Raw genomic sequence first — 15,238 nt, 5'->3', positions numbered from 1 at the left:
TTAATTCACATATCCTTATGAATTGATTTTTTTGTTTGCCTATTCTATCAGCTATTACAAGAATTGTGTTAATGTCTTCATGCAAGTGTGAATGTGTCTACTGCTCCCAATAGTGTTCTGTCAGTTTTTTCTTTATATTTTTTGAAGATGTTTTATTGTGAACATAGAGATTTAGAGTTGCTATATCTTACTGTTGTGCTTGCCACTTTATCATGATGAAATATTTCTGTTTCTCTAGTTATTCTTCTTGCTAAAGTCTACTCTGTCTGATAGTAGTATGGCTGATCCAAAGCTCAACATCTTGAGTTTTCCTCTTGTACAAAATTTTAGCCCTCTAGGGACTTTCCTGGCAGTCCAGTGGTTAAGACTTCGCCTTCCAATGCAGGGGGTGCAGGTTCGGTCCCTGGTTGGGGAGCTAAGATCCCACATGCTTCGTGGCAAAAAAAAAAAAACAAAACCCAAAACATAAAACAGAAGCAATATTGTACAAATTCAATGAAGACTGTGGAAAAAAATGATCCACATCAAAAAAAAAAAATCTTAGAAAAAGTTTTTAGCCCCCTAATTCTCATTGCTTCCATGGCTATCTGAGGGGTCATTTAACAGATCTGTAGATATAGATCTATAGATATATTCAGCTTTATTAGTTATTTTTGTGGAGTGCTTTTCTATTGGAAACTACTCCATCTTCTCTCAGCCTTTTCACTTAGACCAAAATAATATCTCCAGGTTATGATTTATTTGTATATCAAAGAATTACATGATTATTGTAGAAAAATTAGAAAATGCAAGAAAAAAGAGGAAAAGACCCTTTAACTACATTGTTTTAGCTGTCTATAGTTGTGTAACAAACTACCTCAAAAACCATTTTATTTTTACTCACAATTTTGTGGATCTGATAATGTTTGGTTGGATAGTTTGTCTCTGATTTATCAGGTGTCATTTCCAGAGGATCCATTTTCAAGATAACATCCTCAGTCACATAGCTGGTGCTTTGGTGAAGCCAGGAAATTGCTTGGCGCAATACAATTAATTAGACTACAGTTTTTACTGGGGTTTTACCACTTTTCACATGTGTTCATTTTTTCTCATGGCTTTGTGTATAATTCTATGATATTTGATCATATATGGATTCATGTAACTACCATGAGCATCAAGATACAGAACTATTCCTTCGTCACAAAGGAGCTCCCTTGTGCTGCCTCTTTATAGGCATGCACACTCTTTTCTCACCACCTAGTGTCTCATCTAGGACCTCTCTCCAGGTAGCCTAGGCTTCTCACAGTTCAACAGCTTAAGGATAGTTGCCCTTCTTACTGTGTGACTCAGGGCTGCATGAGACTACAAAGGAGGCTCCCAGTCCTCTTAAAGCCCGGCCTCAGAACCAGTATGGTATCACTTTCATCATATTTTGTTGGTCAAAATAGCTATAGGCTAGCCCCAATTCAGCAAGAGGGGAAATATACTCTCCCTCTCATTGGGAAGAGTGTCATTTTGCAACCTTTAATCTTTATCTGCCATATGCCTTCAGAGAATCACTTACAGTATCTTGGCAAAATAGTGTAATAACAGCTAACTTTCACTGAGCATTCCCTACGTCATACATTCAATATTATTTTATTTATTCATTATCATAATGCTGAGATAGGACCTATGTATATATCAAATATTTTCTTTAAAATTTAATACATCTATTTAATTATAGAAGTAAACATGAACACATGTTTATTAGAGAAAAAGCTGCAAAGATACAGGAATATATGGAGTAAAAATGAAATTTCTTCTAAGATCCCTCCTTCAATTTCTCTATTTTCTGAGATAACTATGGTTAGCAATCTAGTGTGTATCCTCCTAGGACTTTCATATGAATTTTCATGCCCGTATATTTGCTACCATATCATACTTGACCCTGATAATATTTGGTGCATATATGATACACTCATGCAGAAAATATGGTTCAAAGCTATGGTCCAAACAAATGAAAATAAGAAAGCTTCCTCTCCCCTAATTATTCAAGTTTATTTTCTTTCCTCTTGTCAGTAAAATATTGGTAGCTATTTTCCAGTACTTTGATGACTTTCAAATGTTTCAAGTAAAAGCTTCCATTCCCTGGAGACTATTTTGTTTCATCACCAGTCGTTGGTCTATAATGCATGTCAGAAATGTAGGTGACCAATGTATTTCAAATAAGGCTAATGTCAACAAGCTTGGTTTCACATGTAAGTGCAATTTATCATCACTTAATTATTGAGCAAGTCTTAGTGTTAAATATCTCTTTTAGAAAAGACTGATTCTTAGCTTTATAAGACTTTAGTACATAACCTATATATTTTTAGTGTGACTTACATATAAAATGAGTTTTACTTTAAAATTCTTATGTACGTATTTAAAAATTTCAGACTAACAAAGCATCTAGAGGAAAGCAAAATTATTCACAGCATTTAGTTTTAGGCTTATAAGTCAGTACAGGTTCAACAAGCCTGTGTCATTATGGACTATGCGGAATTACCTTCACCAGACTCATAAATGAGAATTATACGCCTTCAAGTGAAGCATCATTATAATGGTCAGTTTCAGTTTTGATTCATTAAATCTCGGCTTGTATTATTTTGTAAAATATGTTATAAATCATAAAGTCCAGTAGTAATCATTCCTATTATGATGCTTTTCAAATTTAAAATATTTGTCTCTCTGATTTGGTCACATTTAGTCATATGTTCATATGTTCAAAGTATAGAAATAGACTTGGTTTCTAGGAGACTGAAGTTTTTATCTGAGCAGTTGATCCTATCTCCTTTGCCCTTCTTTTGGCATGTCCTCTGCCATTTATTTTCTCCTTTTCTTGAACATGCAAACACTTCCCCTCCCTACAGGACTCCTCATTTTTAAGTATTCAGTATTTCTCTCTCCTAAAACAAGTTGAATCTCTTCCCTTCATCTCTACTTAGTTTGTTGTATGGCTTTTTCTTTCTCCTGTCTGTTAAATTTCTTGGAAGAGTTCACTTGCTGCTTCCATTTCTTCTTGTCATTCTATTTCTAGTTCAGTGTTCATTTTCAACACCAGACTACCTGTTCCTCCCCCTTTAGTGGTTGCTGCTGTTGATCACCACATGTGTGTGTGTGTGTGTGTGTGAAAATCTATTCCTTTGGCTTTCATACTCACACTCTCCTCTGAGGTTCCTCTGTGACATTTTTGCTGGCCGTGTGTATTGATTTCCTAGGAGTTTATTCTCAGAACTCTTCGTATTATAAATGCTTCTCTCCTGGGCTAGACTCATCTACTCTTAGTGTTCCCACTTCTAACTAACACATTTTTAAAAAGGTTTTATTTTGAAATAATTATAGACTCACAAGAAGTTGCAAAAATAGAAAGTGTCCATGTACCCATCAGCCAGCTTTCCCAATGTGTCATATTACATGCAATTAGGGGAGAGTGTCTCAATCTTGCACTATTGGCATGTTGGGCTGAATAGTTCTTTGTTGTGGAGGCTGTCCGGGGATTGTAGGATGTTTAGCAAAATTCCTAGACTCTCTCTACACATTAGATGCTAGTAGAAACCTACCACCCTCAGTTGTGGCAACCAGTAAGACTCCTCTCCTCAAGCTGTGACAACCAAAGTTTCACCAGACGTTGGCAAATATCCCTGGGGAGCAAAATTTTTGCCCTACACCTCTCCTTCTCCCCACATTTGAGAACTACTGAATTAGAGAGTCAGTAAGCATTTATCAAGTTCCTATGAATGTGAGGCTCTAAGGTAGTGCATGTGAAGTCTTGCTTTTTTATGTTTTTCTGCACCTAGTCCTTTTTCAATGGCTGAAGAAACAAGGTAAAGTGGCTTTTCTTTGAGAGTTTCTTATCCATGAGATAAAAAAAGAGTTTTATCCTTTGATAGAAATGGCCACTCTCCTAGATATTTGGTTCTCAATTGAATAGCTATTTGATCTTTTAAATGCAAAATAATAAAATTTTCTAAGGAAAAACTCACCACCATATTGTTGAAAATAATTATTTTACTTGACAAGATATATCAAATTTGTGTGCCCAGCTTTGAGAAGAATAAATCCAGTTGTCATCTCTTTGGAGATCTCAAAATATGACCCTTGTAATGTGAAGCTTAAAACACTTCTCTGAACATTATGAAAATTATTTCCATATCTTCATGCAAGTATGGAACGTGCACTCTTGTTTTGCTTTGGAAACATACATTCCAAGACTCTGATAGAGTTGTACCTTCGATTCTAAATTATGTCTTAGAATGTATAGGTTTCAGATCTCCAAGTTAAGTTACTAATTTGGAAAGGTACATTTCTTTGTTGAATTTGGAAGAAATGTAATTGTTACTTCCTTATTTATGATTTACTGCTATACATAGTATCTTACATTTCTAAAGCAATATGTGGTTTTCTAAATTGCTTCATATATATCATTTGAGATGATTTTAGGAAGTGTATGGAACATGGGAGTTGCTTAGTAAGTATTAATTACCCAGGCTACCTTATTTAAATCATCAAGGAAAACAACATAAATTTTTCTATTTTAAGGGAAATAAACTCTCAATTACAATCTTATTTATCTTTATTTTCCTGTCACTAGTTGTTATTTTCAACTCATTACATGTTCATCACAAATTTTAGCACATATTTTGCCAATTCTCTTTTCATTTTATTGAAAACGCTAATGGTCAACTGTCAATTCCCCCTCGCACCAAAAAAACCTGAAGAGAGAAGGCATTATCCTACATAATGAGTTTAAATTGAGTAATGGCAAGTTAATAAGAGGAAACAGAAAAACATTCAGTCATCTGCACCATAGGATTTGTATCCTTCAAAATAACTTAATTCTGATTTCATTTGATTTGATATAGGTCCAAGAATACAGGATCATACCATCTGCCTTAGTTTTGATAGTCTTTGTTGTGTTTGCCTTTTAGCCTCTTTAAAAAAATACAACTGAAATGATAGTTTATAAACAATATGAAATAGATCCAACCCTGATTTTTCAGGAAGGCATATTGTCACCAATTTTTATGAGCCAAATGAAATAGGAGTGTCTTATTTCCCTTTGGTTCAAACAGAATAGAACTTGCATAGCCTGAATTCTGTACTTTACCTGCACAGCCATAATTCCAGGCAATCAAATGAAGACCCTCAAATGTATGTAAGTGCAGTAACAACACAAAACAGCATTAGACAGAGAGGGTGCTAGACGGTCTTGGCTTTAGGATGTTGGGTATACTAGAGACATTACTTTCCACTGGCTACTTTTATTTTTATTAGACGACTTCTTGAACGATGCTGTTTTTGTTGTAAATGATGAATTAATTAGAAATAATTTTAGATAGGTTAGAATGATTAATCTGAGATACTAATAAAAATTAGGTATTAGTTCAAATTCAGACTTCAGAATCTTTTTTTCCTATTTAATAAACAAACAACAAAATCCAACCTTGTACATAAGCCATTCATTATGACATCTATAATGAATATGAGTTCATAGTAATCTAGAGGAAATATTTTATCCCTAAAGGAGACTTGTCCCCCCCCAAGCTATACTATAAATGCTTTTCAAAATACATGCCAACCAGTTCCAGTCTTGAGAGATACATTTCATGTGAAAATTGCTGTTTGAAAACTAGAACACTGGCTTTACATTTCAAATTAATAATAAAATGCACCCCCAAAGGTACTGATTTGTTTCATCTGTTGTAAACCAGAAGTCTTATTAAAAATGAAGACTTCTTTGATAACATGCTCCATTAAACTGCATTTTCAAATGTGTGGTTAATTCTCGTGAGTGTTAGATAAATGGTATCATGTTTTTTTCTTTTTTTTGAAAAAATACTTGAGCCATTCCAAAATGCCTTCTGAAGTAATTGGCAGTGCAGCATCTGTGAAAGCAAACAGACCTGCCTGTATGTTCTTAGCAATACCCAGAGGCAGCCTCATCCATTAGAGCTAGTTTTATTGAAGGGAGATGTACTGGCTAAGGCATCAGCTTGTTTCTAACTCTTTTGAAAAGGCATTACAGAATCTTTATCATCCACCTTGACCATCTCTAGAGAGCAGACCCTTGGTTTTCCTAATACCATCTGCAAAAACTGGACTTGTTAAATTTCCATGAGATTAGATGTCCTTTTTCATCAGAATTACCAGCCTTTTTTTTCTGCTGTGTTAATGAAGGAAAGTCTCCTTGCTTTGAATACGCTCATTACATACAAATTAGAGTTAAAACAGTGGCTTCCCAACCCCAAGAATGTAAGTGCTAATGAACAGAAAAAGGGTCGCCAATGAAAAATAGCTCAGGCAAGCGACATCACCGCACCACTGTTTGCAGCACTTGGGAAAAAGTTCTAATATTAATGCTTCTTGTCAGAGAACCCTTACAACCTCTATTAAATTATCTTCTCTGTCGAAGGTGCTGTAGTTATAAATAGGCTCACAATGAATTCTGAATTCTCTACATGTAAATCATGCCACATACCATTATCTGATATCCTTGAATTAGGTATGTGTGGCCTTGGGGGCAGTAAAGGATAGGTCCACGCAGCCAGCTGTCTCTTTTCGTAATAACGGCTGCACGTTAAAGACTAACCGCCAGACAATAAATAACATTTTCAAATCTGCATCTAGACTTTGAGTAGGAGAGAAATGAATAATGATTTCCTTGTGTTAGATTGGACGTAAGCAAAAGGTCAAACCTTTCAGCAAAAGGAACAACAGCCTTACAATCCAGTTAATCATAGACAAAAGTCTGTGTGTGTAAGCCTGTGAGCAGGATAATTAACGGGTCTCCTTGCTTTTATTGTATACCATTTTGCCATTTTTTTCTTGAAAACCCCATTTTCTCTCATGTCTATTGCTCATTCTGACTCTCTTTAAAGGAAGGTGAGAGGTTAACAGATTAAATCCAGTTAAGAACAAGAAGCTGGGAGTAATTGATATTATATTTGAGCATTGTATTTAAATAAGTCAGGTGCATCTTTTCAATACCAATAAGGTCTATCCGTATGGATTACACTGAGTTAGAATTATGTATTTTCTAAGTATGGTAAAATATCAGAGCCCATTTGCATATCTTCTGTGAGAACATAAATAGTTCTGTTATTGACTGAGTTTAGTAGGTAAGCAATATGCAAGAAGAAGCAACGATCTTAAATTTAAACAACAAAAACAACAAAAAAAAAACGGGGATAAATTAGTTCTATGAAAAACCTGCTTGAGATTTTAATTTTCTTCCTCCATACAGCTCTGGAAAGATCACCTACATCAAAAGATTGAAGTCATATTAATGTTTCTTTTATGAGAAGAAAGATCTGATAGACTGGTTTATTTGGAAATAATTTTTATTTTATTATTTTGTTTGTGTGATTGTGTGTGTGTGTCCAAATTGTGCTTTAACTGGCTATGGTACGGGAGCTCAGCTACTAAAATGTATTCTGTTTAACAGCAAATAATAAACTTCAGACTCTTAACTGTTTACTTCCTTAACCTCCTCTATCCCTGTGTTTCTGAATGAACAACACAAGAAAACCCCTGCTTACACCCCGCCTTTCAGGAGGCAGTTTTTCAGGAGTGATACAAATATTGTTGTTTTTGCTGGCAAGTAATTCACCAGTGGCTCATTTCCATCAGCTTTTATTTCACAGCAATTGTAAAATAAACCACTCGTAGCACATGCTGTTAATATCTGGTCCCTGGGGTGTAACTGATGTTCGTGGTATGGGTCATGTGCTAGCTAAAGTGTGCATTAAAAAGGGAGAAATTAATAGTACTACCACTATTCAAGCTAAATGGTATTCAATGGACAATGTCGTCCCTTTTATAGTGTCATAGTGTATCATTTTGTTGGTTTCTTTTAGAGTCTGATTTTAATGCAAAAATAAGCAAGAAAAAAGTCAGAACATACTAATGTAATGAGTTCTTCAGAGGCACAACTAATCATATGCTGAAGTTTCATTTATACATTATATTCTTTTCATTTTGCTTTTGACCTTCATTTTATATTTGATGAGACAGTGAAACTAGTGGTGCAATCACTAGATTCTGTTTTTCTGCATAACTTGATATAAATAATGCTACTCTTGTGTGCTTGACTATTTGTATATTCCAGTTATGTATTCTAAAAGTAAAAAAGGTAAGCCTTTTTTCCTTTAACTATATGTTCCTCTTAGGGATGTAAGTTACATAATTGATTTTGAAGATGGAATTTATATAATGTGTTACGTACTAATTTTCATTGCACATTATTTTACTGTATTTTACTTGGCAATAATTAACAAGTTCGTCATAATACAATTCTTTTAAAGACATTCTTAACACTTTCTAGATATTGTCTCTTTCATGCTGACAACATTCCCTCAAGATTGATAGATGGCATGCTGTTCATTCTCCAGATAGAGATGTTGTCATACTGAAGAGGTTATTTGAGCATACAAAAGCATGTTTTAACTGTTTGTCAGTATCCAGTTCTGGCCTAGTTGCTTTCCTGTTCATACAGAACTGATGTTATTCAAGCATCACACCACCATGAGGTATAGTCCCTGCATGTGCAGCACCAGCATAATTTAAACTGCAACTCCCTCTCTTTTCCAAATTTGTACCCTTGCCTCTATTCAAACGTGGATAAAGTTCCTCTCAAAAAACCCTTGTATGCAGCAGACTATTAAATACAGTCTATTCTTATTTGCAGTAGTTATGTTGTAGACAGTCACTGTGAGCACCGAATTAGCAAATACTGAATTATTGCTTCTAGTGGAAATATAGGGTGAGGTTCCAGCAAGCCTGTAGTCACATTTTCACCAACTCATCAGTCCATAACTTGATGTGCATTTCTGTTTAAAGGCACATTATTTCATATACATTTTGATTCATTAACATTGAACTCATGGCCAACAGCCATGCCTGAAGGAAGCTTATCTACCACGTGTATTTTCTCTGTAAGACACATCACAGCCTTCCTGTGCTCAGGAACACAAGACAGTGCTTCAGACGATGCTTGGGGGCCAAGTTTATTTTTGTTTTTTTTTTAAGATTTCACCACACTCACAGGTAGAAGCACCTTGAAATGCCAACCTTTTGAAAAGGAGAGATTCAGGAACAGTGAGCTCCTACATGGAGATGAAACTGCAAGTTTCTTCTTTCCTGCCTGCACATGCTTTCCCCTCACTCAGGTGTCCCACAGTTCTGCTCCAGCGTGGAGTAAGTGTGCTGCACTGTCCTTCCCCGTCCATACCCATGTAGAGCAGACACCATTGCCTCCCCAAAGGCAAAAGGACCTTGAGGGCCATTTTAAGCAGTGGATTCACAAGCGAAAAAGCACAAAAATGAGAAAACAGGGCACTAAATAGATGACCAAAAGGACACTTGTTTACCACATGAGAGCTGAAACAAGAAGGCAGAGCATTGTCTTATTCAACCTGAGCTGGGAATGTGTACTTTGTTCAACTCAAATTTCTCACTGCTCTTCACATGTCTGCAGATGACTGTGAAAATGACTCTATGACTGATTTTGAGGTTACAAAGATATGTTAGCAAGTAAGTTATTGGCAAATACAGAATCTGCAAGATCAGCTGTATTCAGTGATATGGAAAATAAAATAGAGCAATGAAAACCACTTAAATTAGATTTATCCATTCCTATTTTTTTAATATATTACACTGTATTAGTTTTAGGTGATGATGATTTTGATATATGTATATATTGTAAAACGATCACTATGATAAATTTAGTTAGCCTCTATCACCACATAACATTATAGAAATTTTTTTCTTGTGATGAGAATTTTTAGGATCTACTCTCTTAGTAACATTCAAATATACAGTACTGTATTGTTAACTATAGTCAACATGCTGTACCTTACATCCCCAGGGCTTATAACTGGAAGTTTATATCTTTTGACCCCCTTCACCTATATCTATTCCTATTTAAAAATATTGTATTAGCTATTTCATCACTTGTCAAATCATTGCTCTTCCCTTTTCCAAATTTCCTGCTCCAACATTCCTTCCTAGACTTCGCCTGTTTCCCCTGCATCAGTTCCATTTTCTCTTTTTCCACCTTTTATTGGACAAATTGAAATTCTTCAACAATTCCTCTGGCTGTAACCTGTCTTGGATTCCTGGCCTCTATTTTGTATCCTGATATACAGAGTAATAGTTACTATTGCTATTCTTCACTGCAAAAGCATTGTTGTAGAATGCTATGGGAGTTTGTGCCAGTATCTTCCAGTGCCTTTCAATCATCTACACTTGCACTTCCTTGAAACATGAGGCTCTAGCTCTCAGTCCAGGCAGCTAGAACATTCTACCCACACTGTCTTTGGTATTTCAGAAATGCTGAAAAAAATAAATCAATCAAACTTCAACTTTGAATTTCAGAACAGACTTTCGGTGCCACTGTTGGAAACAAGAGCTTTGTGAGAGAAGGTAATTCATTTGTTTTTTGATTCATAGGAGACTAGTTTTGGGTAGCTTCCATATTCTGAGGTCCATAGCAGCATTATTAGGGTTCCCAAACTGGACACAACCCAAACTGTGTTATGTTTGTTCACTAGACTCCTATCCAGCCTGGAAAATGATCAAATTACATGTAAAAATATGTAAAAAAAAAAAACACAACTCATAATCATACTATAGAATGGAAGAAGCCAGACACAATAACATACATACTGATGGTTTCCTTTATATAATTTTTTTAAAAGGCAAAACCATGACATTAGAAGTCGGATAGTAAACACTGGGCAGGGGAGACTAGTGACTGTGAGGGGCAAGGAGCTTCTAGGGTGCTGCTTCTATTTTATTTATTTTTGTCTGGGTAGAGGTTATTAAACAAGTGTGTTCACTGTGAGAAAATGCATTAAGCTACATACATTTATAATTGGACCCTTTTCTGAATGTGTATTCAATAAACTAGTTCTAAATTCACCATGAATGGTATGAGCCTATTTATATATAAAATGTATGATATGGTGCATGAAGAGATAAAAAATGGTTTTAGATCTACATCTGCTGATTTGTAAGGATATCCACATTACGTTGTTAAGTGAAGGAAGTAAGTTGCAAGATATGTGTATACTTATTCTTCTATTCTAGTAAAACAAACAAATGAATAAATTACATACATATGTGTATATGTTTATATGTGTATGAGCCAGGGGAAGGGGTGAATAATACCCACCAGATGTTAATGTTGGTTACCCCAGTGGGAGTGGGATTAGAGGTTTGGAGCCTGTGCAGGGGGTGATGTGCATTGCCTTTTTACATCTTTCATTGTATTATTTGACTTGTTACAATAAGCATGTATTAATCTTACAATTTCAAAAACATCAAGAAATGGAAATATTTTCTAAAGAAAAAAAATAGATCCAGCAGAGGGAAATATTCCCACCTAGCAAAAATAAATGAAAATCTCAAGAGCTGTGAAGAAGAAATAGAAGTCAAAGAGGAAGCAAGAAAGTTGAGTCTAGGGTATGAAGAAGTTGACAGATTACATGTAGTTCAACATCATCGGTCATGTCACAATGTACCCCAGTGTCATCAGTCTCACCAGCATAAAACCAAAAGCCACACTGACGTAAATAACTCTTGTTCTTGCCACTTATCGTTAATGCAACTTTTATGTCCCTTGCAAATACACTCAACTATTTCTGGGGACCCCACTTTTGGGTCATAGGAGCTCACAAACCCGTTGGCACTCAGTCCTCACAAAACACTCTCATAGGAAAAACTCCTTCAGCCCTGCCCCTGCCCTTTCTCTCCACCAAATACAACAACACAAGTGAAGGCCCACAGTGCCCTCCCTCTCTTTGTGTCCTCTCCATGGTCCTCATGTCAGGCCTCATGCCTCAGGAATAGGACAAAGTAAACATAAAAGAATTTTTTAAGAAAGTCCCCATATAGGGCAACACATGTAAATAAATGCCCGTAAGCGATAACCAATCACACCTTATGTATCAGCTAAGCTCTGCATGCAGGCCTGGGCTGGGGCAGGTTGCGCCTCTGCAGAGATGTGAACAGGTGCTGCCGGTGGGAACCCCAAAGCCACTGGATGAAGTTGCTAATCTTCATCCTTACAATTTAGCCTGTGCCTGGTTAAAGCTATTTGTAGATTCTTTTCACCTTTATATTTTTCTAGTAATCATGCTTGCCGGCCACAGTGGCAGGCTAATTTAGAGTTTCCCTACCTGTCTTACCACTACATCATGAAGTCTGTGCATCTTCCTGGCCTTCTTTTATAAGTCCTTTAGAAACTGTGTCCTCAGCCTAATCTCTAGGCAATGCTGCTTCTTAATTTTTCTTATTCCCAAGCTGTCACATTTTTATTTTTTGTTTATTAATTTATTTGTTTATGAGGTAAAGCTGTTCAAATGTTCCATTAGTTCTTATATTTCTGCTTTCCCCATTTGAGCTAGTATCGTCATAACACAGAGCCAAATAAAAGGTTCTTTTTTAACCCACCTCAGTCATTGTATCCACTTACAATTAGCCCAGGAGAGGTAAGGAAGAAAGGACAACATGGGTGCCCCTGTACAACCCTTACGCTGTGTGAGAACATTAGAAGTCTAGTTCCACAGTGATTTTGCAATTGCCCATCAGCTCAGATATGCCCCCTCTGGATTGTGAGCTCTCTGAAGGCAGGGTTTGTGTGGGTCTCAGCAGTTCTGAACCTACAGTACCAGAGCAATGTGTGAAACAGTGGGCACACTGGATATAGGATTAACTCATTAAGTACAACTATGTCTTAAACATTGTGCAGCATTTTGAGGAAGTAAAGATGAATAAAACAGAGTAAGTAATCATAAGATGCTCACAGTCTAGTAAGGAAAAAAGACAAGTAAACAGTTATAACTGAATGGGAAAAGTGCTATAATACAGACATATATAATTGCTAGGGGAGCAAATATGAGGGAATGATTAGCCAGAGACACTTCTAAATGCTTATAATACTGAATATTCACTATGTAACACTGAATCTTGGCCTCTTGTCTCTAGGTTAACACTCCTGCAAAGCTCTCAGTCCCTCTTTGAAAGAGGGCTGTATTTTGTCACAAATCTGTAGAACTGATTGCCTGCCACAAACCTTACTGTTAAATAAATCGGTGTCTGTATGTGCCTCTCTTCAGTCTCTAGTTTGGCATATAGGCTCTGAATTATTCACTTGGTTCATGCTACAGCTTGATTCATTTCATTCTGCATATGCTTTGCAGAGGAAGACAAATGACATGGGGATCAGTGTGCACTTAAGAGCGGTCCCATTTTCACATCTGATCTCATTCAAGCTCATTCTTTCTGCCCTTTGCTTCTACTAAAATTATCTGGAAGAACAGCTCTTTAAAATCTTGCCATCCCAACTACTGAGGTAAAAAAGAAGGGTAGAAACCAGAGCTTGAGCTTCACAGGATGTTCTATTAATGGTTTACAAAGCTTTGTTACCTCTTAGAAGAATTTAGCTATCCCATAACATGTGAAAAGAGTAACCACTAAGCATACATCTATTAGAAAGTGATATTGCATGAAAGGAGGGTAAATGTTCATAATCTTTTTACTCTCTAAGTAGGAAGAGACATCTTTTCCATTCCTGACTATGCCAGTTCCTAAAGTGTAAGGGAAAAAAAAACCCCACAATAAATTGCCAACTTAATCAATTATTAAGGCAGATTAACCCTGCATCACACAATGTTGTCAAAAAACCCAGCTGTGTCATATTTGAGTTGCATTTTCATTATGTGTACATACTTGGCTTTGAGCAGAACTACATGAGTTGGATTAATTTTTTACATGACCCTCCAGCTGCTTTAAACAGAACTTTCATTCTCTTTAACTATCTTCAGGTTTTATTCTGTTCAGAGAGAAGAGCCACAAAATATTATGACCTCTAAATACTGGGCTGTGAGACAGGGTCTCTCTCCAAAGCCAGCCCAAGGCTGTGCATTGATCGCACGTGTCCGTGGCCTGGTGTAGGCTGTGTGCGGGGCTAGTCACGCTCTGTTCTCTTTCATCTCACTGGGAGGATACTTACAGCGTGGTTTGCTTTTCTCTTGTGGTCTATAAGGAAGTGGAAGGATTCAGTTTTCAGCCCTGTTATTATGGTGATTTTTGCTAAGCTTGAAATTCACTTTTCAAAGAGGGTGGATTTTTATACTGGAAATGGTTCTTAGGAGATTTTCTGAGATTTAACTTCAACGATAACCCTTTATAGTAATATCAAGGCTTCCCTGTAAAGATTTCAGACACATCGGTGTGATTATTTGCTAACCACTCTTCAGGGGAGGGAAGTGGCAAATATCAATGGCTTTCTATTTATAATGAAGGAGCTCAAGACTGGCAAGGTGGTAGAGCGCCAGCCAGCATTTGAACTTATGTGTTCTTCCTACTCAGAATCTTTCTCCCTTCATTGTCTGGCCCATCTGGTTTCCTTCATTTCTCTGGGCAGAGAAAACACTGAAAGAAACAATACAAAAGTTATCCCTCTGTGTGCATTGTAAGTACGTGCACTGTGACGGAAACCTGCATTCAGAGCATCACTGAGGTCAATTATCAGTTAACACAAGACTTTGAAATAACCTGGCACTAGTGGCATTTTATACTAGATAGAAGCAGAATTTGTGTCAAGTGAATGGAATTTTAATTCCAATCAACATTCAGTTGTTTGAAAAATGGTATTATGAGTAAATGCATCCTTAAAATATAGTTGCCACTTAAAGTGCCTTATGGAAGGTAGGTGAATTCCATCAAAAGACAGCTTCCCTCATAATGAAGTAAAAGTACTATATGACTTAGTATTTTTATTTCACATCCCTGTTCAGCATATTAAGTGGCAGATACTTCATAAAATACATTTAATCTCTTGATGGAATTTGAGGACAGGCTAGAAAGTTCTTTTCAGTTTTTTTGATAAGTCCATATCTTGCTCAGGTTTAACATTTACGCATGATGGCATCTCATCCCTTGCCTTCCTATTTAAATGCCAGAGGTTAACATTTCTTATGGAAATTCTACTTAACAGAAAGCTTTATTTGCATAATTACAATCTGCCTCAACCTCAATTCATCTAACATCTATTATAACATTTAAAGATCTCAGAAATACCTCTGAGATGTTTTTTCCTCTTTTTTAATAAATGGAACGATTTTCATAAGTAGTATGGCCAAGTTCATTTTCTCTCTCTCTCTTTCCCTCTCTCATTTTCTTGCTCTCTCTTTCTGTCTCTGTTCATAATGGCGGTGGGCAACTCTCCTCT

This window comes from Eschrichtius robustus, chromosome 2 (genome assembly GCF_028021215.1).
Source record: "Eschrichtius robustus isolate mEscRob2 chromosome 2, mEscRob2.pri, whole genome shotgun sequence".
Lineage (NCBI taxonomy): Eukaryota > Metazoa > Chordata > Mammalia > Artiodactyla > Eschrichtiidae > Eschrichtius > Eschrichtius robustus.
Note: the sequence above shows the minus strand (reverse complement) of the source record.